Source organism: Prionailurus bengalensis, chromosome B4, assembly GCF_016509475.1.
Source record: "Prionailurus bengalensis isolate Pbe53 chromosome B4, Fcat_Pben_1.1_paternal_pri, whole genome shotgun sequence".
In the NCBI taxonomy this organism is placed as follows: Eukaryota; Metazoa; Chordata; class Mammalia; order Carnivora; family Felidae; genus Prionailurus; species Prionailurus bengalensis.
The window spans coordinates 9,752,478-9,775,553 of record NC_057358.1 but is presented as its reverse complement, the minus strand read 5'-3'; the positions used below and the strand labels follow the sequence as shown (position 1 = coordinate 9,775,553).

Here is a 23,076-nt window from a genome sequence, read left to right as displayed (position 1 = left end):
GTTTCCCCGTTGCTAAGGAAAAGTCTTGCTGAGTCTTTCCAGTTTCTTAGAGGGAAGGGGGCAGACTTCGGTACTGCCGTGAGTTCAGGGATGCTGAGCCATTGGAGAAAGGAGAAGAAAACGGGTATCACACATTCACATGAGAGCCTCACACATTCACATGAGAACCTCACACATTTATTTTGTGACTTGATGTTCCTTCATGCAAGAATCTGGAGGGAAGTGGGGTTGGTAAAAGAGAAGATAATATATAAGCTTTTTCGTCTCTGCTAGGATGGGCTGGGAGGGCACTTTAATGGGAATGCTGGTACTCTTTTACCATTAGATACTGTGATCACCATTAAAACTTCTCTCTCTGTGGATAAGAGCCTGTGCTGGGAGCCAGTAGACACGATGCACTGGTCATCAGAGACAGGTGGCAAGATGACAGAGATAGCAATGTGCCTGCCTGAGAGTTAACTAAGCCCAAACGTTTCAACAAAAAAATCTCACAGAGATACCAGAGACTATACTCCATCACTACAATGCTGATGATCAGCCTTTTAATTTTGTAGTTTGAAATAAAGTACCCCTTGATGTATATTTGATTATTAATTATTATATTATTGTTCATTATTTCTGAAAAGTAATAACATGTTTAATAAAAATCTGAGCTACACTAATGAAAATCATTTAGATAATTTCGAGTATTTCAACCTCCTGAGGACTTCAATTTGATTTCTAAAATACAGTAGAAACTTACTAATTCAGACTAATGACAGAGAGCCCCATTGTGAATTACCAAATTTTGCAGATGAGTGGGTATGCAAACAGAGAGAAAAAAATCAAGGAAAGTAAATCACACAATATGCTTTATCCATTTGTTTTGACAATGGTAGCTCAGACTTAACAGTCTATGATAAAACTGTCCTGTATATCAGTAAATGTATTGTCGCTTGTTTCATAAAGATGATGAAGTCTTGGTAATCAGAAATCTCACCATAGAACTCAGACATTAAATCTTTGCTCAGAGATAGCTTTGGGACTGCAGGGGTTTCAAATAATTATCTAGCTTACAAAGTACTGAAGCGAGTTCCACTGTAGACGCAAAGTGAGGACAGAGGTAAGAAGATATTTTAATCCACCTTATGGTTGCCATTTAGTGTTGCTATAATATTTTTCTCTGCGATCACCTATCTTTTGAGGCAGAAGAGACCTCATCATATACATTCTCTTGCCCAACCTTCTAGTCTATTACACTGCTGTATTGATTACGATTTTATGATTTTTCCTTCAAGAAAGAGGGAGGCCCAACTTAATTACACGCAATTCTCCCTTGTCTGAGAAAGGGCTACACATTTTTACGTGTGGAGTAAGACCCAGGCCCTGGGGTAATGTTGGGATTCGGAATCTAACACACCTCGATTTTTATTACCCATCATTTTCTGTTACCTCCTTCTCTTCTCCCTTCTATTAATCTTGATGAATGGTTCTCAGCCCTGGCTGTCCTGAACCACCTGGGGAGCTATTTAAACACTCCATTCCCCACGTGCAGACATTCTGCCTTAATTGATGATTGAGAGCCACCGAGAAACCGTAGTTGAGAGGACCCATGCAGAACTGCGCTTTTATCTTCAGTGTTATAGTCTGTGTCCTTCTGAACCCTCAGCGTGGGAAGTGTAGATCTCAGGGTAGGGTAGGGCCAGGCTGGCCGTCAGGCGGCGCTATAGATTAGAAGGGCGAGCTGGGCAGCAGCATGCTGGGTTTGAATTCTCAGCCCGTCACTTACTAGCTGTGCGGCGAACTGAAATTTACTTAACATCTCTCTCCTCAGGTCTCCTCACCTGTCAAATGTGGATAATAAAACCGTCGTCTATAGAGTTGTGATAAAATGAGTTAATATACACCGAGGGTTTAGAACAGTTCCCAGTACACGGCAAGAACTGTGAACTTGCTCAGTGTTATTCAAAGGGGACCCAGAGGGCAAGGACAGAGGAGGAAAAAGGCATCACTTCCCAAGGCCTGTGGGCTCTGAAAAGATGACGCTGGGCCCCACAGGAGACAGCAGAATGGCTGAGAGCTGTCAGGGAGAACGCGATGGCCCTTTGGGTAGGCACCATAAATGGTCGGAAATGGAGTCAGTTCTATAGGCTCTTCCATTTTATACCTAGTTGGGGAAAGAAAACTTATGTGAAAAAAAGGGTCAAGGGAATACAATTGCTTGTATTGCAAGGGAGGTATACTTGAGCTCTAATAAATTCTGTTCATCCCCCAAACAGATCTGAATCTTTTTTTTCTTCCTTTTTTAGAGGGAGGGCTGGCTCTTAAAATGCCTGCTTATCTGTAGAAGTCCCTATGGCAGAGATGTGATAAGCCCGGTTAAGGTGTCCCAAGCACTGACACAGCTACAGTGATTCTTCTGGGTTGGCAGGGGTTGGGGTGGGCTGGGGAGGGGGCTCCTCAGCAGGGCTAAATTCCAAAGACTCACAGGTGAGAGACCCATAAAGGAGTGAGTCAGATGAAAAGGAAATTTCTGGCAAGAACGAAAAGTTAAGCACACCACCAGCATTCCTCTCTCCGAAGTGAAGCCCAGATTTATTGAGAATTTGTAAATTGTTCATTTTGGGACGAATGCTTCCCCTTTCGGTGGCAAAATGTCCGTTTTGGGGGCTCTCCTTCCTGTTCCGTACCTTTCTGTTTTGAGCCAGGCAAGGCTCAGGGAAGAGAATACAAGTTTAACACTGGCTTAAGCCCAAACTAATTAGGGAAGCGAACCCGCTGCTCCCCTCAAAACTGAAACATTGCATACCAGAATCAAGTCAAAATGACTTCTGGATTGTCTGTTATTTGGGAATATCTGCACTGCGGCTCCTTCAATTACCGAGTCTAATTTGGAGTTGGCTGTAGGTTTAAGTACTTTTAGCAGGAGAAGTTCATGAGTCATTCAGACTAAATCTAATTCATTTGTACAGTATTTCTCGGGCAGAGGTGGGTAGCTAGGGATTCACCTAAGTACGGACAAGAGGAAAACTGCAGTGTGAGGGACTTTCTAAAGGTCCCTAAGTGAGATGGCAGCTGAAATGGAAAATCGCATGCGTCTCTCCTCCTCTCCACCCCGTCCTGCCTCCTGGTCTGCCTTTGCTTGCCTGCTGGCAACTCCAACCCACCCCTACTTTCTCTCGGCACAAACGCGCACAGGCTATTTGGGGGAAAACAGCCTGGTTCTAGCAGTGTTTACCTGTAGTATGTCTACATGTGTCTCCACATAGTGCACACCCTGTGAAAACCTGGAGACCGTGGTATTTGGATATAATTGAAAGGGCGCATGCTAATTTGGACCCTGTGACAGTGCCGTAACCAAGGTTTACAGTTGCAAACGGCTGACAACTCAGCTATTGGGTGAAAAGAGGGTGATGGGAATCTGATTTGATGGGATGACCCTTTCTGACATGGGAACAAAGAAACCTGCATATCTATTTTTAACCAGGCTCTGGAGACTTCCAGTAATTGACATTTGGAGCTGAGGCTCATACTTGTCCCAGTTCCTGGGGATATTTGCATCTTATTCTGTGTTTGGGTTTTGTCTGTCTAGTCCTTCTGAGCAGGTTGGGAAGCGGCATTAGTGTCTTCCGTGGCAGAAGGCTCACAAAGGCCCTCCTCCTGCACCAGCTCCCTGAAGTCTGCCTTCATCCCGTCTGGCTGGGGCTTCAAACCTGGAGCCTGATGTTTTCAGTTCCAGGAAAATTGCAAACACTACTCGGAGCGTTTATGAGTTGTTTTTACCTGAGTGCCACTGATAAGCTAAGTTTTTGCTTCATGGTTGTTATTTATGGGGGCAGGAGAAAGGGAGACATCAAGGTCGCATCCTTGAGTTGAGGTACAGCAGAAGCAACGAATGAAGCCAGAACTCGGTAGTTAGGGCTTCGTGCAAATTTTTCTCAAGCAAGGTAGCGATCAGATGATAAAATCGCGAAGTCTGGGAATTTTGGGGTTTTTGGGTTTTCCCTTGGTCTCCCTTTCCTTTCTCCATGGTGTTGGTCATCTTACCCATCTATATTCCTATATGTGGGTTTTATTCTACCTCTTGCTAAACAACACCTCGTCCTAAGAAAGAGAATGATGGCTCCACACTGAGGTATAATGGACAAATGGGGATTCCAGATATCTAGCAGGGGCCATATTTTCAGTTCAAGGTAGAGGTTGGAGTTTTCTTATTTCTCCTGGAATTATTAAAATGTCAACATTTAACTACTGAGATGCAGTTTCTCTCTATAAGACCAGTCTCCCCTAAGATGAAAGTAAGAAGAGTGTGAAATCTGGAAACATTTTGATGACACCATTCTCTTCTTCTAATCAGTCACCAGCGCCGTTATTTGGAAAGCGCAAATCTCTTCACTCCAATTGAAAGTCAGGAGCAGTTTATAACGGCTCTTAGAATAGAGATCAAAACCCTTGGGAAGGTCGACAAGGCCGCAGGAGATTCCAGCCTTCTGTGGCAACCCAGCTCCTTCATTTTCTGGAGCTCCCCCGACCTTCCACAGGGCTTCTTCCAGTTCCCCAACTATGCAATCCCGTGGACCTCAGACAACCTCCTCCACACCAGTCCCTCCTTCCTCTGCATGAGAGGTCACCCTCACCTCTCACCTCTTCTCCGTTCCCCAGCCCGCCCTGTCTCTCTAGATGACTACAAATCACCCTGCAGAGAGTGGAGCAAATGTCACTTCCTCAGGGAATATTTTAATGACCAGTTCGCATCTACTTGTGATCTTATCCATTACAGGCGCTGAGACAATTTGCAATTATATATCTGTTTGTGCCATTATTTACTAGGTGTCTAAGTGTCTGTTTCCACAAGGACATAGCTGCATATGAATCATTTACCACTGATGTGCCCATCTCTAGCACACTGCCTGGCTCCCGGGTGCACTAAGTAGCAGTCACGATATCAAGGAGCTGGTAAATTAGGGGCACCTGGGTGGCTCAGTCGGTTAAGCATCCAACTCTTGGCTTTAGACTCAGGTTATGATCTCATGGTTGTGGGTTCAAGCCCTGCATTGGGCTGTAAGCTGATGGTGTAGAGCCTTCTTGGGATTCTCTTTTTCCCCCTCTCTCTGCCCCTCTGCCACTCTCTCTCTCTCTCTTTCTCTCTCTCTCTCAAACAAATAAACTTAAAAAATATTTTTAAAAAAAATAACTGGTAAATTATAGCAAGCTCTTAAAGTTTTCTAGAAATTTTCTCCTATCTTGATTGAATGATCATCATTATAGTTTAATGATCGAAAAAAACTTAACTGCAGTTGTCTTCAAAACATGTATTATTTTCTTAGGTAAGTCTGAAATACGTATGTGTGTATGTTTATACACAAATAATGTGCAGCATAATTGGGATAATATTTAATTTCTCAAAGGATCCTTTGCATCTTCCATCATATTTTCTTATCAAAAAAATCTTTGTGAATAAAGTAAGGCATTTTACTTTGAAAAAATTAAGATATCTTAATTATATATATATATATATATATATATATATATATCTGATAGCAAGATACATATCTTACTATAGTAATAGTAGATATATTCTATAGTACATAGCATATATAGTAATATATAGTATTTGGGATATACTGTATATAGTAGTGTATATACATACACATACACACTACAGTATATAGTATATTTCTACCATAGCATATAATAGATATATAATATACTAGTATATATGATACCCTAGTGCATAGTGTATATAGCACATAATACATATTACACTATAGTATGTATCTCATATACTATATAACATGCATATAGCATATATACTGTATCTACACTAATTTACTAGTACATAATACAGAATACATAATAATTATGTATTCTATATAGATGTTGTATATATAATAGATATACAAATTTACCAACATGTCACATATATTTACGAAAAGCCACACTGTAGGCTAGTAGCAAAGACAGAATTCATTACTGACTTATATAATCAAGAGTGATGGTTAAGACGGTGATGACTCTATGTGGGTGTTGTTGAAAAGCCTGACTCTAGACAACCCTTCCTTCCGTGTTGGCGGGTGTGAAAATGGATCCTTAATTTTTGCACTGTCTTCTGCTGTTTGCTTATGATAATAAATAGTTGGATGCCTTGAGAAGTCTTTCATTGCTGACTTTTCTGTAAAGTGAAAGGAAATAAAACAGTAGTCAGTCAGGAAGCAGCTCAGTCCAGAATGTGTTTGCTGCATGAGCACATTATTGGACCAGAGCCCCAGACCTACAGTTCATTGAGGATGCTCCTCCACTATTTGGACTATTGTCCTGAAAACTAAAGGATACATAATTTTAAGAAAGGCATATGGTCTTCTTTTCAGGTACATGGGATTAGGAAGAACAACAACAACAAAAAAGTTACGTGTATGTATTATTTACTTTGCCTTAAGGACTTTGTTCAGTACTTCCATAAGTTTTATCTCTCTTTCTCTCTGTCTCTCTCCCTTTTTTTTTTTTTTTTTAAAGTAGGCTTTTCAACCAGTGTGGAGCCCAGTGCAGAGCCCAGAGCAGAGCCCAGGGTCAAGCATGAACCCATGACCCCAAGACCAAGACTGGAGCTGAGATCAAGAGTCATATGCTCAACCGACTGAGCCACCCAGACACCCTGCTTTACGTCTCTTATTTAACTCTCCGTGTATCCTAAGAGATATATGTATTGTTAATGACATAGCAGAAAAGTCAGTTAATTTGCATAATGTCACAGAAGTGGCCTGATTTGTGGAACTGTTCTACCACTCTGAGCTCTGTGAATCAATTCCATTGGCTTAAGATCTTCTCCTGAAGGCCTTTTTCCAGTTAAAGTGAGTATTCCACTGTAGATTTACCGTCCTATTAGATAGCTTCTAGGATCTATGAAATGATATGGCTGGTGTCATGTCAGGGCTTGTGGTTACCATGCCAGCCCTCAGGGATGCCTACAGAGCTGGTCTGTATACCGCTCCCAGTTCTTTAAAAACATTTTTTTTAATGTTTATTCATTTTTGAGAGAGAGAGAGAGAGAGAGAGAGAGCGCGCATAAGCAGGAGAGGGGGAGAGACAGAGGGATACAAAGAATCTACAGCAGGCTCCAGGCTCCAGGCTGTCAGCACAGGGCCCAACACAGGGCTCAAACACACGAACTGCAAGATCATGACCTGAGCCAAAGTCAGACGCTCAACCAACTGAGCCTTCCAGGCACCCCTACATCTCCTAGTTCTTAACATGCCCCAAGCAGTGCTTTGGAGCATTCTTAATGAGAAGGGTTTCCTGGGGTCCTCTTTCTTTGCAGTGGACAGCTATCATCCAACAGCTGCTTTGGTAATCCATCATCAATTCTCTACACCCTGGTCCTGTTAGAAACATCTTATAAACAACCACTGCCATGTTGGCAATTCCCAGGCCCTGGTGTCATTCCTGTCTTGCTATTTATTAAGTCCTACAATCATTTTTTATACTCAACTTCGTCCCAAAACCCCAGAGTAGATGCTAGCTCCAGGTGGATGGCTATTTCTTTGCCTTGTTCGAAGGCAAGATGTTGTAATAACACGTCCTGGTCATGATTCCAAGCACCTTAAATATATTTTATTACATAATCCATAAAACCACACTATGAGATAGGAAATACTGTAATTCTCCATTTTTTCTGAAAAAGAAACTAAGACAACAACAAAACAAGTTTTCTTAAGGACACACAGCTGGTAGGAGGTTGAGCTGAAATTTTTGTCTCCAGGTGTTCTGTCTTATCTGAACTAATGCCAACCAATCCACACTGACAGGGCACCTGATGGGTGCAGTTGGACATTCTTGACTCAGTTTTCTACTTCTATTTTAAAGACATTTTTTTAAATGTTTATTATTTTGACAGAGACAGAGCATGAGCAGGGGAGGGGCAGAGAGAGAGGGAGACACAGAATTCAAAGCAGGCTCCAGGCTCTGAGCTGTCAGCACAGAGTCTGACGTGGGGCTCGGACCCATGAATCATGAGATCATGACCTGAGCCGAAGTCAGATGCTTAACCAACTGAGTCGCCCAGGTACCCCTCAGTTTTCAACTTTTATTTTGGCGAATCAGTATACCATATGTAGTGTGCTGCTGTGCATAGAGATGGATAACTCTTGCTTAAAGATACATAGATAATTTTAATAAGACAGAATTAGAAGACAGGAAACATGCTTTGTATAACACGAGCCTCAGGCACAAGGGGATTTTAGACTGGAGCACCTCATATCCTGGAGGGTGACAACTGCCACTCAGACATGGGAACGAGCTGGTCAAGTTACAAAGGTACAAGGTTCTGGGAATTTCAAGTGTGAGGTCAGAGACTCTTCTGCCATGGAGGAAACCCACAATGTCTCAGAGGGTAACGAAGAAGTGGAGAGAATTCAGAATTTGGAGGAATGATGGAGAAACTGCAGAAGCGATCAGAGACCACGGGTCCTAGAGACTGTAAGTGCACATCATACCTCCCGTTCACTGAGCTAGTCACTATTTAAACCTCATTCTCAATCCTGTCTACTCTGACTCCTGCCATGGGACTCTGTCTGGTGTTTGGATTATTATCAACCCAGGAAATATTTTCTGTGGGATTTCATATTTGATTTCAATCATATTTGATTTGATCTGATTTTAAATTCAGTAGAAAAATGTTATGTATATGTATATAGAGATAATTTTGTTAGAATATATGTATTTCAATGAATCTGTAGCATAATGTGGAACCGACTTTCACTTCTGTGTAAAATCTTTGGCTGAATACAGGGTTTTCTTTGCAGACATTAGGGAACACACTCAGTTATTTACTAATCTGGGGTCCTTGGCAAATCTGTCTTGTGCCATGGTGATTTCCATGGCTTTCTTAGGTATTTGCGTAGGAGCAAATTCATGGTCATAAAACCATCCTTGAGCAACTTTTGTTAATATCTTTAGCCTATGTGTTAAAAAACATTTCACAGTAATATGAAGTATATTCACATACCAGTTTTGGTTTTTCACGTTATGATCTTATTCAATATACTTTTTTGACCTAAAATAGCAAAAGTGATAAAAGATGATGGCCCTCCAAAAGGAGACCATTCATTTTCTTATAACCAATTATAGCATCATGGATTAGTCTTAAGGTATTGATTCAATTTTTAGGGAAGCTAGATGCTATAAATATTATAAAGGTGCCATGAATATCTACTTGTCAGGGAGCAATGCACCCTGGACTTTCTCCATCCTGGACATGCAGCAAATATCCTATTGGCTGATATAAAGTCAGCAGTAAATTTGGGAATATAGTTAGCCACAAGCAGGGGGAGTCTGGGCAGGATCTGGGCAGCACAGAAGAGGAGTGATGATAATCTATCATCTCTCTTGCTGAGTGTGGTCATCGGGACACATCTTTGAGATCTCATGGCATTGCTTCTCTGTTCTCTATGTGGAAAAGCAGTTCGGTCTGATCATAAATGAGCATATTGTCTCCTACCTCACAGGGTTCCCCACGCTGAAGTTACAGGGCCTACTGTTCTCATCTTGAGAAAAGAACAATTAGTATATCTGCTGAAATGTTGAAATGAAAGAAATGCAGGGAAAATATCTCCAAATAAAAAACCCCAACGTGAGCACAACAAAGCAAATTCTCACAACTCAGGGAGTTTTGATAAATGTGTTCACGAGCCTTATAAATGTAGCAGCCATGGGTGCCCTTGCCGGGAATATGTGGCTTAGAAAGAACAACCCTAAAAGTTTTAGATGTTGAACCACAAGTTAGAATGGAAGAAATAATTTTGCTGTCTGGTCCTTTGAGAAGGAAATCTATCTGGTCCTTTTGGCAGAAATTCCCAGACATTCTAGCTGTTCTGATCATTTGTTTCCCTCCTGCTTCAGGTAGCAAACTACCAGTGGATGGGGGAGAGAAAATGTTGGGGTAAGAGAAATTATGTAAATGTTGCATTCCAGCAAGACAAATTTCAATCCCTTGAGCTCTTTTAAATGGTATGAATTCTAGAAATAAGACACAAAATTTAACCTTTTCATGCTAATAATGATTTCATAAAGCAAAACTCGTTAGTAAAGGTGACAAATACGAAGTTCTATTGAACATTTAAATTCCAGAATATCAGCGAATGCCCCAGGGAGATATTTACCCAGCCAATGACTTTCTGATGTTATTAAGAAGTAATTTATTCAAGAAAGTCTCCATTCATGAGTTTACATAAGAACAATATCTACTTTACAAGGGCTTGTGTTCTCAGTATAGCCCATACCTAATTTACAATGACTTTTGGTTAAAATTTTCATTAGGTTGGTTCAATAGTATTTGATAATTTTAATTTAGTTTTATGAGATCCCAGGTTCCCATTTATAGGAAGGGAAAATGAATGCAGAGGAAATAAATTTTTAAAGAGCAAATTTATCTCTCAAATGAGCTCTGCTAATTTCAGCAGTAAATCTCAGGTGGAGGAAAGTTAACCTTTAGTATTTCTCTGGCAGTCCTTTTGGGCATAGTCTATGGGCATCCTTTAAAAAGCAGCTTAGGCCCACAGCATCACAGTGCTTTGCAACTATGCCGATATATGCAGTGATTCTGTAAGAGACTCTTTTGTAAAATACCAAAATGGAAAAGGCACCCCAGCGTTTAAGCATAGGGTGTTTTCATGGGGCTGAGCACAGGAAAAGGAATAGGCATAAATCAGGCCCAAGAAAGCAGAACCAAAATAGATGAGAAGTGAATGCTACAGGTTTCTGAAACAAGGGTTAAGGACTACACAATTACCAGATGTCAGGAATTTAGGTAGGATGGCCATTATTCAAGCTGTAGTCAAGAATGTGAAATTGGGGCAGACACAGTCCCAAATACAGGATGAGAAAGCCACATCATGGGGCCAGTCATGGGAGGATGGACCAACCCTGATAACATGATGGGGAGTTTGCTCTGCTTAATTGGAGAAGGGATGAGTTAACAAGAGGCTGTGATACCCATATGTGTGTGCACCTCCCCCCCCCCCCCACACACACACAGAAAGTTAAGGTTTCTTTAGCAACTAGTTTTTCTGTTAACACTAACTGATTTACTCTTCCATGGGGGCAGCTCCAAACTCTTTTCCAGCTAATCAGCAAATAGCATAGGGCCATGCAAAGCGAAACGCTCCCTCCATCTTATCAGCAAATTGCCAATGAAGAAGCAAGTCTAAAGTTTCACAATATTATCCCCATGTTGACAGAGGGATTGTAGATAAAATTCCCCATCACATCATTCAGCGAGGTCCTGAAAATGTAACCATGGTTTGCATGGACTACTGGAACAGCTGTGGGTGCAAAAGACTACAGAAGGCAATCTAGTCCCTGCCCTGCCACTACCATTCTGAACTGGACTCTTTCCTCCCATTCTTCCCCTCCCCAGTAGGGAGAGGACTGTTAAGCATTTATTCAATGAGTTTGATCAATGTAGAAAACTAAGCTAGATCGTTCACCTTCTACATGTCAGTTTTTATTCACTGAAGGCTCACTTTACTCTTTACCCGACTCATGCAAATGTCCATGGTCTACTAGGAAACAGACTATTTTCATATTCACACCCAGAACAGTCTTCTGTTTCATCAGTAGGGGTCCTGGGCTATAAAGTCCGTCTCCGATCAAGTCAGAATTCAAATGAACATCAGCTAATTTTTTTAGGTCTTGGCACCTGAAACATTTTTTCTTCTTCTTTTTTAAGTGTTCTTTTTTAAATGTTTATCTATTTTGCGAGAGACAGAGAAAAAAGTGAGAGGGAGAGAGAAGGAGAGAGAGAGGAGAGAGAGAGAGAGGGAGGACATAAGTGGGGTAGGGGCAGAGAGAGAGGGAGAGAGAATCTCAATCAGCTTCCACACTGTCAGTGCAGAGCCAGACTCAGGGCCTGATCTCATGAACCGTGAGATCATGATCTGAGCCAAAATCAAGAGCCAGATGCTTAACTGACTGAGCTACCCAGGGCCCCATGAGACATCTTATAAAACCACTGAAACTAAACTCAAAAGTCCTGTGTGTTAGATGTATATGGACTATACAGTCTGTCTAAAACACAGTCTGTTAGCATTAGAAGTAAATCTACAGAATATATTGTGTGTGATCGTCATTGTCATTATAAGTTACAGCTCTGCAGTTTATAGTATATAATGAAATGGGATGATAAAAGTGACATCAGGCTTTGGATTCCAGTGTCTAAATCACCCATTTTATTCATAATTTGGCAGCTAAATGTCTTTTAAATACTGTGCAAAGTGTTATGATTCAATGTTTGCCTAAAGAATGGAAAGAAATGTGTTAAGCTGCATTGCTAAGTAGAATCAGACTGTACTGCATAAAACCATCAGAAGACAGGTGTTCGATCTAGTTTCTTTTGGCCTCTGAGAAGAGGAGTGCCGGGCCAAAATTTGAGCTGATCTATCTACCTCTGGACACCCCTTCCCCCAAGGATCATCAAATCCATGCGTTGCACTGAGCAAATTAAGAGTTGCTCTGCTTTCCACTGCTGCATTCCATTTGTTCTGAAAACCCTCTCAACCTCTTCTTTTCTCCTAAGAGATTGATATTTTGGTCTCCAGTGGTCATTTGTGTTTAGCCTCCTGCCTTTTGTTAGCTTTGCTGTGACCAAAGAGAATTCATCAGTAGGTAGGAATCTTAACTCACAGTGGTTAAAGGCTCAGTGAAGTGGCTTCCAGTGCTATGAATATTAGGTGCCTGCTAGTTTTCTTGAAGATTCAGAAGGCCATGAATGTTGTTTCTCTGATTTCGGAGCTTCAAAGCAAGACATTCTATTCTTGTGATGGAAGGTGGCCTAATTTGACAAAGCACTCATTATTTGTGATTTTTATTCTACCTAACCCTCTGCCAATATAAAGGGCTTTCCATTCCCATCCCCTCTATCATTCATATTCCTGGCGAGACTGGTAAGAAGCATCTGCATCGAGTTTCTAGATTCACTTTGTTTTGACTCTGACTCCAATAAGTAATCATGGTCAGCCCTCACATTCATGGAGGAGAAACCCACTTTGCATTGAGACCCCCACGACTTAGGCAGATCTGTGAACGTCCTATTACTACCTAGAATGTTCACCCGTCTGTTGGCTCATATTAAAGCAATCATAATTCTCTATTATCACTACTTTCTCCCTTTAGCCCAAGGCATGAATGCCATGCAATGTGTGAAAAATCACAACATGGATAAGTCCCCAAATGCTATTAATCATTCCTCTAGGTACAGGAAGTTTGAGAGGGTTTTTTTCTTTGTTGTTGTTTGTTTGGTTTGGTTTGGTAAGAGTAGGAGGCCATGGAGGTAGAAATTATAAAAAGAGGTGGAGAAAGGGGACAAGAAAGAGCGAGAAGGAAAAGAAACTCCAGATCTCTGGAGACACTCTTGCCTAATGGCCTCTGCCTTTGGCTCTCTTTACAAAACTCTGGGGCTTGACAGGGTCTGAACTGGTTTTTTTTGCCACGCTCTCAATTAGAGAGGCTAATCCTAATATTAATGAACACTGCTGAACAATAAAATGTGTAAAATATCTTTCCTCTCATAACCAAGAGATCATACATGATCCAGATCATAACTATGATCCACGCAATGCATATGTATTTTAGGATTAAGTAACTTTTTCCTTTCCAATCTGTGGCTCTAAATCTGTGCCATATGTCACCTAACAAGGTATTTTCCATTATTCTTTTATTCAGTTCACTGCATTTTGTTCCTCTTGTCCCTTGAAAATTAGCCTGTCTGTAATCAGAAATCACTTCTATTCACAGTTCAGTGCCTCTACTGTAGATGTGGCAAATGCTTGTTTACCGGGCTGGTAATTGGATTAAAACATTGAAAAGAAACAGAAAAATGGAATGTGTTGAAAAAAAAAAACACAAGCATAAAATCAACAAAACCAAAACAAATTAAAAAGCTCTAATGAATAAAATGGCTATTAATAGAAATCATTTATCAGTAACAATGTTCCTGAGTTTGTGGTCCTCAATACTCAATGGAAATGATATTTAAAAACCTAAAAGAAAAAGGAAAAGGATTCTGAATAGCTTTACTGTAAGCATGACTTGAAAGTGGTTGATTAGTTTCTGTGTTCTTCTGGGTTGTCTTGAGACATGGGCACTGTATAAATCTTCACAGGTCTAGATACAGAAATACCACAGTCAGGAAATCACCTGTGTTACGTTATTTAAGGGGACTTAATTATTCTTTCAAATATGGACATTAGTATTTTGATACTTGGAATCACAGAAACAAAAAAAATAAATATGACCTCTTTCCACAGAGCCTTGCTGAGTGGCATGAACAGGTGACTGTGATATTGACAGTCATTGGGTGTGGTGTGCCATTTTGTCAATTGAGGAGTGACAGGGTTGGTGTATAGTCGACTGTTTACAACCTAAAAACTATACCCATGTGCCTAATTTTCTGAACATTCTCCCAATAACCTTATTCAAAATATTTTAAGAGAAGCTAATGCTTTAAGAAAACAAAACACCTTGCAACAAAATAACCAAGAGTAGAATATGAAATCAACTAGTCATACAGGAATTTCAATATCCAACAACAGGTAGGCTTTTATATAAATGGGATCCAAAGAGACAAAGGATCAGACTCAATAGTAAACAACATCCAGAAGAGAAAAATCCAAAGAGAAACAACAGCCCTACTCTTATATTAGGAAGCAGAAATCGGATAAGCGAATCCATGTGATTAAGCCACCACCACTACCTTTAACAGGTGTCTTCAAGCAGTCCATCTTAAGCCTGCAGAAGAAGGAAGCTCTTACCTGCCTTAGCTGGATAACTCCTTTCTTTAGTTCTGTAGACCTGAAGATGAAAAAAAAAAAAAAGTAATTAAGTTCAGTCCCTGAATTTGAGAAAGATATTCTATGCTAACATATCCTTAAAAAAATTGCTCACTTTTTTATTAAAAAAAGTTGCAGTGAAAGCAATGTATAACAAGCAAATGAGATGACTTTTGTGTGACTTGCTATTGCAGATTGCTCATTGTGCTCATGGACCTAAAGTGAAGGCAGAAGTGAAATTTACTTGCCAGGGACCTCTTCAATTCTCAGAGTAAAACGATAGCACTGCATTAATTGATTTCTGATTTCTGCCACATCTGTGTTGATGAGATTTTTATTAGAGTTTGTCTATATTACCTTGGGGATTTTGATGTCTGATGTTTACCTTTTATTTGATCCATATCAATTGAATTGGGGGCAGGAGGAAAATTAATGCCTTTCTTCTGCCATCAAAATTCTATCCAGGGACTTAATGTCAGAGATTATTATGGGAATCTGCTTGGTCTGTTTTACTTATGGTGTAAAGTATAGAACGTCAGCTAGTTATTCTGGTCCAATGCTTACTAAGATCCATTTACTATATGTAACATTGTTTTTTTTGTCAGACAATAAAAATTGGGTTCTGAAGTGTTTCATATGAGTTACAATTCATTTTTGTGATTGTCAGAGGTATAAGATTGATGAATTAGTGAGAGGTGAGGAGTATTCTATTATAAATAGAAAACCTGAACCCAATTCTAGAAACTCGGAATCCATTGGCCTGGGTCAGAAGTTGTCAAAGTATAGCCTGTGGGCCAAATCCAGCCTGCTACCTGTTTTCATAGGACTCATGAACTACAAATGGTTTCTCCCTTAAAAAAAAAAAAGTTTATTTATTTACTTTGAGAGAGAGAGAGACAGAAAGCACAAGTGGGGGAGAGGCAAAGAGAGAGGGAGAGAGAGAGTCCCAAGCAGGCTCTGCACTGTCAGTGAGGAGCCCAATGTGGGGCTCGAACTCACAAACCATGAGACCATAACCTGAGCTGAAGTCTATGTTTAACCGACTGAGCCACCTGGGCACCCCCAAATGTTTTTTTTTACCTTATTATATGCCTGAAAAATCAAAAGAAAAATCATATCTCACAGCATATGAAAATTCTACAAAATTCAAATTTCAGTTTCCATTAATAAAGGTTTATTGGAAAACAACCACACATACTTGTTTACATTTGTCTATGGCTACTCTCATTCTACAACTGTAGAGGTGAGTAGGATCAGAAGGGATAGGACCTACAAAATTTATACTATTTACTACCTAGTCCTTTAAGAAAAAATGTATTGACCCCTGGCTTAGGCTGTGATTGATTTCATCTTTGTTGGGGATAAGGAGGCTAATGTGATGAGACCCTAATAATTAATGTTAATCAATATAGATAGGTGAGTGATAGCTTTTATTAAAATAAAAATGACTACATTTCATTCTGGGGTCATCTAAGTCACTCATCACAGATCATAAAGGGCATACTTATGAAAAAATGGAGTCCTTAACTGTTTGTGCAGGAAGTTCTAAGTTGGCTTTATTGCTATACTATAGTTACTTATCAAATCTACTTTTCATCTTATAATAAAACTTCAAGACTCTCCTTAATATTTGATAAAAATACCTAGAACATTAACACAGTATGGAATGAATAAAAAAGAAGCAAAACACATGATATATATATAATGATTTAAATGAAGCCTTTGTATGATGTTTAAAAACAGAAACAATCAAAATATATTTTTAATGAAAATATATATATGCATAACATGTATATTCACCCATGTGTAGTAAAGAGTTAACCTTGGTCAAAGAGAGGTCTGGCCTTTGCCCTTGGCTCTTGGGAGATAATTTTGAAGCCCTTGGAATAGGCTGCCTGATAAGAGTATCATTGTTTGTCCGGGGGCCTCAGGTTGCACCAGATAGTATATAATACCGACGGGATTTATGGTACATAGGGAAGCCTTGGATCATGCATATCACCTCAACTTCTGGAGGGGCTGGAGACTAAGGTTAGCCCAGCAGGTGATCAGCCATGTTTATGTGACTAAGCCCCAATAAAAACTCGGAACACCAAGGCTTGGGTGGGCTTCTGTGGTTGGTAATGCTATGTATATATTGTCACGTGTCATCTGTGGGAGAAGTAAGCACTGTCCACACAGTGCCACTGGGAAAGGACCGCTAAGTGCTGTGTACTTGGAGCCTTCCTGGACACTGTTCCATGTGCTGCTTCCCTTGGCTGTTTTTCTGTCCTTTGACTGTAATAAACCATAACTGTGAGAATAGCAGCTTCAGTGAGTTCGGTGTTGTCCTTCCAGCAAATTATGGAACCTGAGGTTGGTTTGGGGGGCCTGCTAACTTATAGCTGGTGTCAGAGTAAGCATGGGCTTGGGGACTCCTAAAAACTGTAGTATGTGTACATTAAAAAAAAATTTATATACACATACATACATATATATCACAAAAAATCATGTCAATGGTTACCAAGATTGGGTAGTGGGCATGACACGTAGTTTCTAGTATGCTAGCATCCTAGGATCTGATGGTAATTAAATGGATACTAACATGTAATTATTCTTTTTTATTTTTTAAATTATTTTAATGTTTATTTATTTTTCAGAGAGAGAGACAGAACATGAGCTGGGGAGGGGCAGAAAGAGAGGGAGACAGAGAATCCAAAGCAGGCTCCAGGCTCAGAGCTGTCAGCAAGGGCTCAATGTGGGGCTCGAACTCATGAGCTGTGAGATCATGACCTGAGCTGAAGTCAGACACTCAACCAACTGAGCCACCCCCAACATATAATTATTCTTCAAGCTTTACTTATACATTTTATATACTCTCCTGTATTTATGATATCTCAATATTTTTTTAAAAAAGGTAAAAACTCCCGATAGAGCATGTTACTATAAACACACACACACACACACACACACACACACGGTACAATGTAGCATCAGAATCATTCAGCTACACAAAATGTTGCCATTTTGTCCTTTGTCTTATTACTCAAGGACTATAACCTATTTTTCACCAAAAAAGTCACTTTGTTGTTCAAGGATCAAAATCACAATTCCCATGGTCATGTGCTAGAACATCAGTTTTAGTTTGTTTTATTTGCTATTTGCTGGAATCTTGGAAACTCTGTTCCACTTACATGTGTATCTTGGAAAGTAATGTTTGATTTCTCTTGTTTTTATTTAGGTGTAACAGAATGAACTACCTTTGTATAGGTTAGATGAAATGACTAACATCTCAGTTACACAGGAGAATCACACATGATCACAACAATGAACTATAACCTCTTCCATGAACAGGAACTGAGATTTCTCTCCCCCTTGAAGCACTACCCCAGTTCTGGGACTATTATGTTTGTGGGTAAGTAATTTTAAACTGATTGACTGCAAGAAGGATTTAAACCTATCAACACTTGGTCCCCTATGTCCACAGAGATCCATTTGTGCCCAGTTTCCAGACTTTTTGCAACCATTGAGTGTCCACACAGAACATGCAATACTGTCAAATAGAAAGACCACTATCATCTTCCAAGCAGCAAAGAGTAGCTTAAAAAAAGTACATGATTCTTTATAGTCAGATCACTGAACTTCTTTAGCAATTGCTACTGCTTAGTATCTGATAAGTCTGATGATAGCCCCCAAATAGAGATATTTTAATATGGTTACAGGTAAAGCAATTTTAAGTATTCATTTAACTTCTCAAAGTATCAGATATAATTTACTGACCTTTAAAAATAACGTAAAAATCAATAGTTTAGAAACATTTTTGTTAGATGTTAGGGGCATGAATCTCTCTCTCTCTTTTATGTTTATTTATTTTTGAGAGAGACCGTAAGTGGGGGAAGAGCAGAGAGAGAGGAAGACAGAGGATCCCAAGTAGGCCACGTGCTGACAACAGAGAGCCTGATGCTGAGCTTGAACTCATGAACCACAAGATCACTGACCTGAGCCATAGTCAGACACTTAACTGACTGAGCCATCAAGACGCCCCATGAATATCTCTTTTAATGTAATAACATTATAGGTAACAAAGGCAGACACCACAAGGATGGGTGGTAACTAGTTGTGTAGAATAGTCAAAGTATGCCAAAGAAGTAGAATTTTGCTAAAGCCCTCTATCAGGGGTCTGCTCAGACAGAGGGATACATACAGACCGAAGACAGAAACTTACCAGGTCATCTTATAAAGTGACTGCCTTTTTGAATTCACCCGGACCCATGGTCGGAAGTCAATTGCTGGTAATTGCATTAGCAGGGCTTCATCTGATTCTATTGTTCATGTGGCCCCAAATAATCAGGCCACTCTCATTGATTGTTCTGGCCAACAGAACAACTCAATCAAATTGACCCGTGGCAACTTGTTTCATTGTGTAGCAGATAGCAGTTAGGATTCTCCCAAAGCCGCGGCGGCCATATTTGGGCCATTTAAAGCACTAAACGCTAGGCTGCTTCCAAGGAAAGAACGTGGTGATGGAGAGCAAAGTGCTGGGTAGCAGCACTGCATGTTGAAGATGGGACTCAGATTCACTAAGGGAGGTCTCAAATTTTTGTGTGTAACAATCACAAGTTCATGGAACTTTTGTAGAAACTCTGATTCCTAGGTCCCAGTCCAGAGATACGGCTTCAGTATTTTGTATTGGGGCCCCAGGGATATGCACTTTCCAGAACTACCCAAGTCATTCTGATATTGATGGTCTCAAAGAAACTTGGAAAAACACTAACCCTAAAATGTCAGAACTGCTTCTAAGCTTCCAAAAGGGGCAGCTGGTTCCTACTGTCGCCATATAATCCATGTGCTTAAGGCCAGGCAGAACCTTGTGGCGGCTTCACATTCTACGGCCAAGCAGAAAAGGTTGCATCCCGTGGCCCTGTCCACAAGCCTTAAGATTCATTTTGCCATTATATGAATGGTACTTACTTGGCTTCTATATAATTTTAAGGATGTAAAAGATTTGGTCCTCTAAAAGCATCTTATTAACATCATGTAAATGTATACTCGAATGTCCCCAGGGAATGATCCTTGGCAGATTTCTTTCCCCAGACTATACATTGCTAATGGTCATCATTACCTTAGAGCTGTCAAATAAAACCATGAGCAGCTGGCCTGAATTGCTCTGCTTTTTTTCTTGGGACTATATTAAAAGATTTTATATTGTTAATAAATGGAGAAAATTAGAGGTTAAGTATTTAGCTTACCCAGCCCTTAGAAAAATGACTAATTATAAAGACAGTTTTGATTTAATTCCCCAAATTTAAATATGGCATTCACAGTTATTAAAAGCCTAAGAGCTAAGCTGTAAACTACCTGTTTTATCTTTTTTCAAGGTATGATCAGAATTTTGTTGTTTGGTAAGTGACCTGTTTTGTCTAGTGGTTACAGCTGGGCTGGCCCATCAGTAAGGGTGTGATTACTCTCACTGGAAACTCAGGCTGGGACTGAAAGTCCACTTTCAGCATTCAGCAAGCGTATGCTAAATATGTGCTCCGCTTAAACCATGTATGAGACTCGGTCCTTGCCTGCCAGAGAATGCAATCTTAAATAAGCAGCAATTATACTATGAAAAATGTGTAAGATCTCTAAGAAAAGTTCAAGGTAAATTGCCTAGGGTTCAGAGGGAAAGGAAATTATATCTTGTGAGGATAAATGAATATGTCATGAAAGAGGTGACATTAGCAATGGCAGGTAAGCATGGGGTGTGTTGCAAAAATGCATGCTTCGACCTAGGTAGTGTGCCGACTGCATTTTGGGAGTGAGAGTAGATGACAGCCCTGTTATTCTTCTATGTGTTTGGGTCCTGGCTCTGAGCAAGGCAACTCTACTTTCTAAGTAGGACCAAGATTTGCACGACCCCTTTAGGAAGAATATATCATGCATAGTTTGGAAATAAAATCACGTCATTCAGCTTTTAACACTGTAGTCTGATGGGAGCCAACAAGATGATGTTCTGTTCCCAGCTCTGTAAAGTCATTACACTAGTTCTCTCTGTGTCTCCATGTTGCCACCGGTGCAATTCAATTCTTAGGATTCTTCCTGATCTCAAAGGAGCATCAGCATAATGAAAGCTTTTACTTGATTAGGATTTTACTCTTCTCAAAACAACTGATATGTTATCTCTTTTAATTTATATAACCAACCTTTCAGGGAATTTGAGCTGACATTTTAATCTCTAATTTTGCAGGTGAGGAAGTTAAAGCTGAGAGGAGAAAAGTACATCTTCCAAGACCACACTACTTACTTTCAGTGAGAGGGCCACCATTCAAACCCACATCTATTGCCACTGAAAGCCACGATTAAGCTACCTCTCCTCACAGTCAGGAGTGGACATACAAATAGTTTGTAATAGAGACAATGTTAAAACTCCATGAACTATAACCCAAGTAATATTCTTGCTCAAGTTTCTAGGTGTTTTTTTTTTCTACGCGTAGTTTTTAGGGGGGGAAAAAAAGAAATCACGAAAAACAAAACAGCAAATAATAAAACAACAACAAATAAAAGCTAGTTTCAGAGAAAGTAAGATAGAAACAGTTGGGTCAACCCAATATTAAGTATCTCGGATAGGACATGACACTTAATACATATGTTGTTTTTAGCCCAAAATGCTTAACACAAATTCATCAGGCCTCTAAATTGCACCTTCCACTTTATAGGAAACGTGGCAGACAGAGGAATGAGCTAAACGGCACCAAGAGGGAGTAACCAGTCAAATCCAGAAGGTGGGCCATTCTGGTGGGACAACTTTTTTGGCTTCCTTAACAGATGAAGGTCGCAAATTGGGGGATGGGGCTGAGCAATGCAGGGGGTGATGGGAGGGAAGGATTGGAAAGAGAGCCGAGGAGAATGTGACATGCTCTCCTGACAACGGTGAAGGTCCCAGGGATGACTACACATGGTAAAACTTACACATGACATGTTTTAATATGTACAGCTCGTTGTATGTCAGCTACACTGCAATAAAACTGCTACAAATGTTAAAAGGGGAAGCGATTCACAGTACTCGAGAAATGTTCACTCTAAGTTCTGGGTGGCTCATCTCTCCCTCTAGGCTGCTGTTTTGCCACGATTGTCCATTTCATCCCTTTGAACAGCTGAGAAAACGGAAATACTTGCTTGGCTGCTATTGCGAAGCTGTGCCTCTTTGGGGCACATGATCTGAGCAGTTAATGTAGTCAAAAGGACTACTGTGAGGTTGTGCAGAGAACCACGGGGTTAGGCTTCAGGATAAAAAGCTAAAAGGAGCTGTCATTCCGAGATGCCCAGCAAAATCCCTACTGGGAAATGGTATGGGATACGCCCCTGGAGAGCTAAAAGGGCTCAATTTTATTTCCATCTGAACTTCTTCTGATTCCACCTTGTGCACTGATCCCAGGGGTTCCAGTGGATTGGGACTAATGGCATGTGCATTCACAGGGGCGCCTTTGAAAAATCAAATTTGCATAAGCCCACACACACCACAGAGTGTTTAAAAGATCCAGCAATAAGTGTAATACTGCTCCTGCAGATAAAAATAAAACGACTCCTTGAAATTTAGGGGACATATTCAAAAACTTCAATAATGCTTTTTGAGTTATAGGAAACATTTCAAGACCGATTTAGTTGTGACCAGCTTGGCAACTATTCCTGTGGCCTCTTAACACTTAAAAATGTCTCCATTGCAGTGTGCCAACACCTGAGAACACTAGCCCAAAGTCAGAAATACATACGCTTTCATTTATTTGGAAGGAGCTAAAGGCAGGAAGGCATTTTGAATGTTTTGTTTTTTCCAAAACAAATACTTGTTTGATTTTCACAACATCCACTGATATAGGCAGTCACTATAATAAAAGGCTGACCCCAGACACTTTTCCTGATTCTATTGCACAATATATTTTTTTTAAAGTTGCCTGTTTGCGCGATAATAGCTCTAACTGCCACAGTTACCGTGCTGGTGGATTGATTCATTTATTCAAATAGCATGGTGCCTTTCAACCTGACATCTTAAAACATTTTCAAATGAAACAGGGACCCTTTGGATTATCTAGAATGTGTATTCATTCTCCTTTCTATTCTTTAGAACTCCATCAGGTTCTCATCTGATACACTTCGGAGGGCCTTCGGCTTAATAAACGTAGGCTGAGGTGTGCGTGTGTGTGAACATGTATACGCAACGAAAAATCCTCAGACTCGGCTGTGAGGTGAACTAGCTAGCCTCTTTCTTGCTGGCATACAAACTTCCCTTTCAGGCAGGAACCTTGGGTGATTCTGAGAC

The 23,076-nt window shown here is 40.3% G+C and overlaps 1 protein-coding gene across 2 annotated transcripts in view; it reads right to left on the bottom strand.

The window, feature by feature from the left end:
- Nucleotides 1–23,076, bottom strand: part of CELF2 (CUGBP Elav-like family member 2) — an 832,664-nt gene that overhangs the window by 616,860 nt on the left and 192,728 nt on the right. For both annotated transcript variants that reach the window (XM_043563375.1, XM_043563374.1), the window contains exon 2: nt 14,781–14,820. The gene's annotated coding sequence lies outside the window, so the exon portion shown is untranslated. The remainder of the gene's footprint in view (nt 1–14,780; nt 14,821–23,076) is intronic.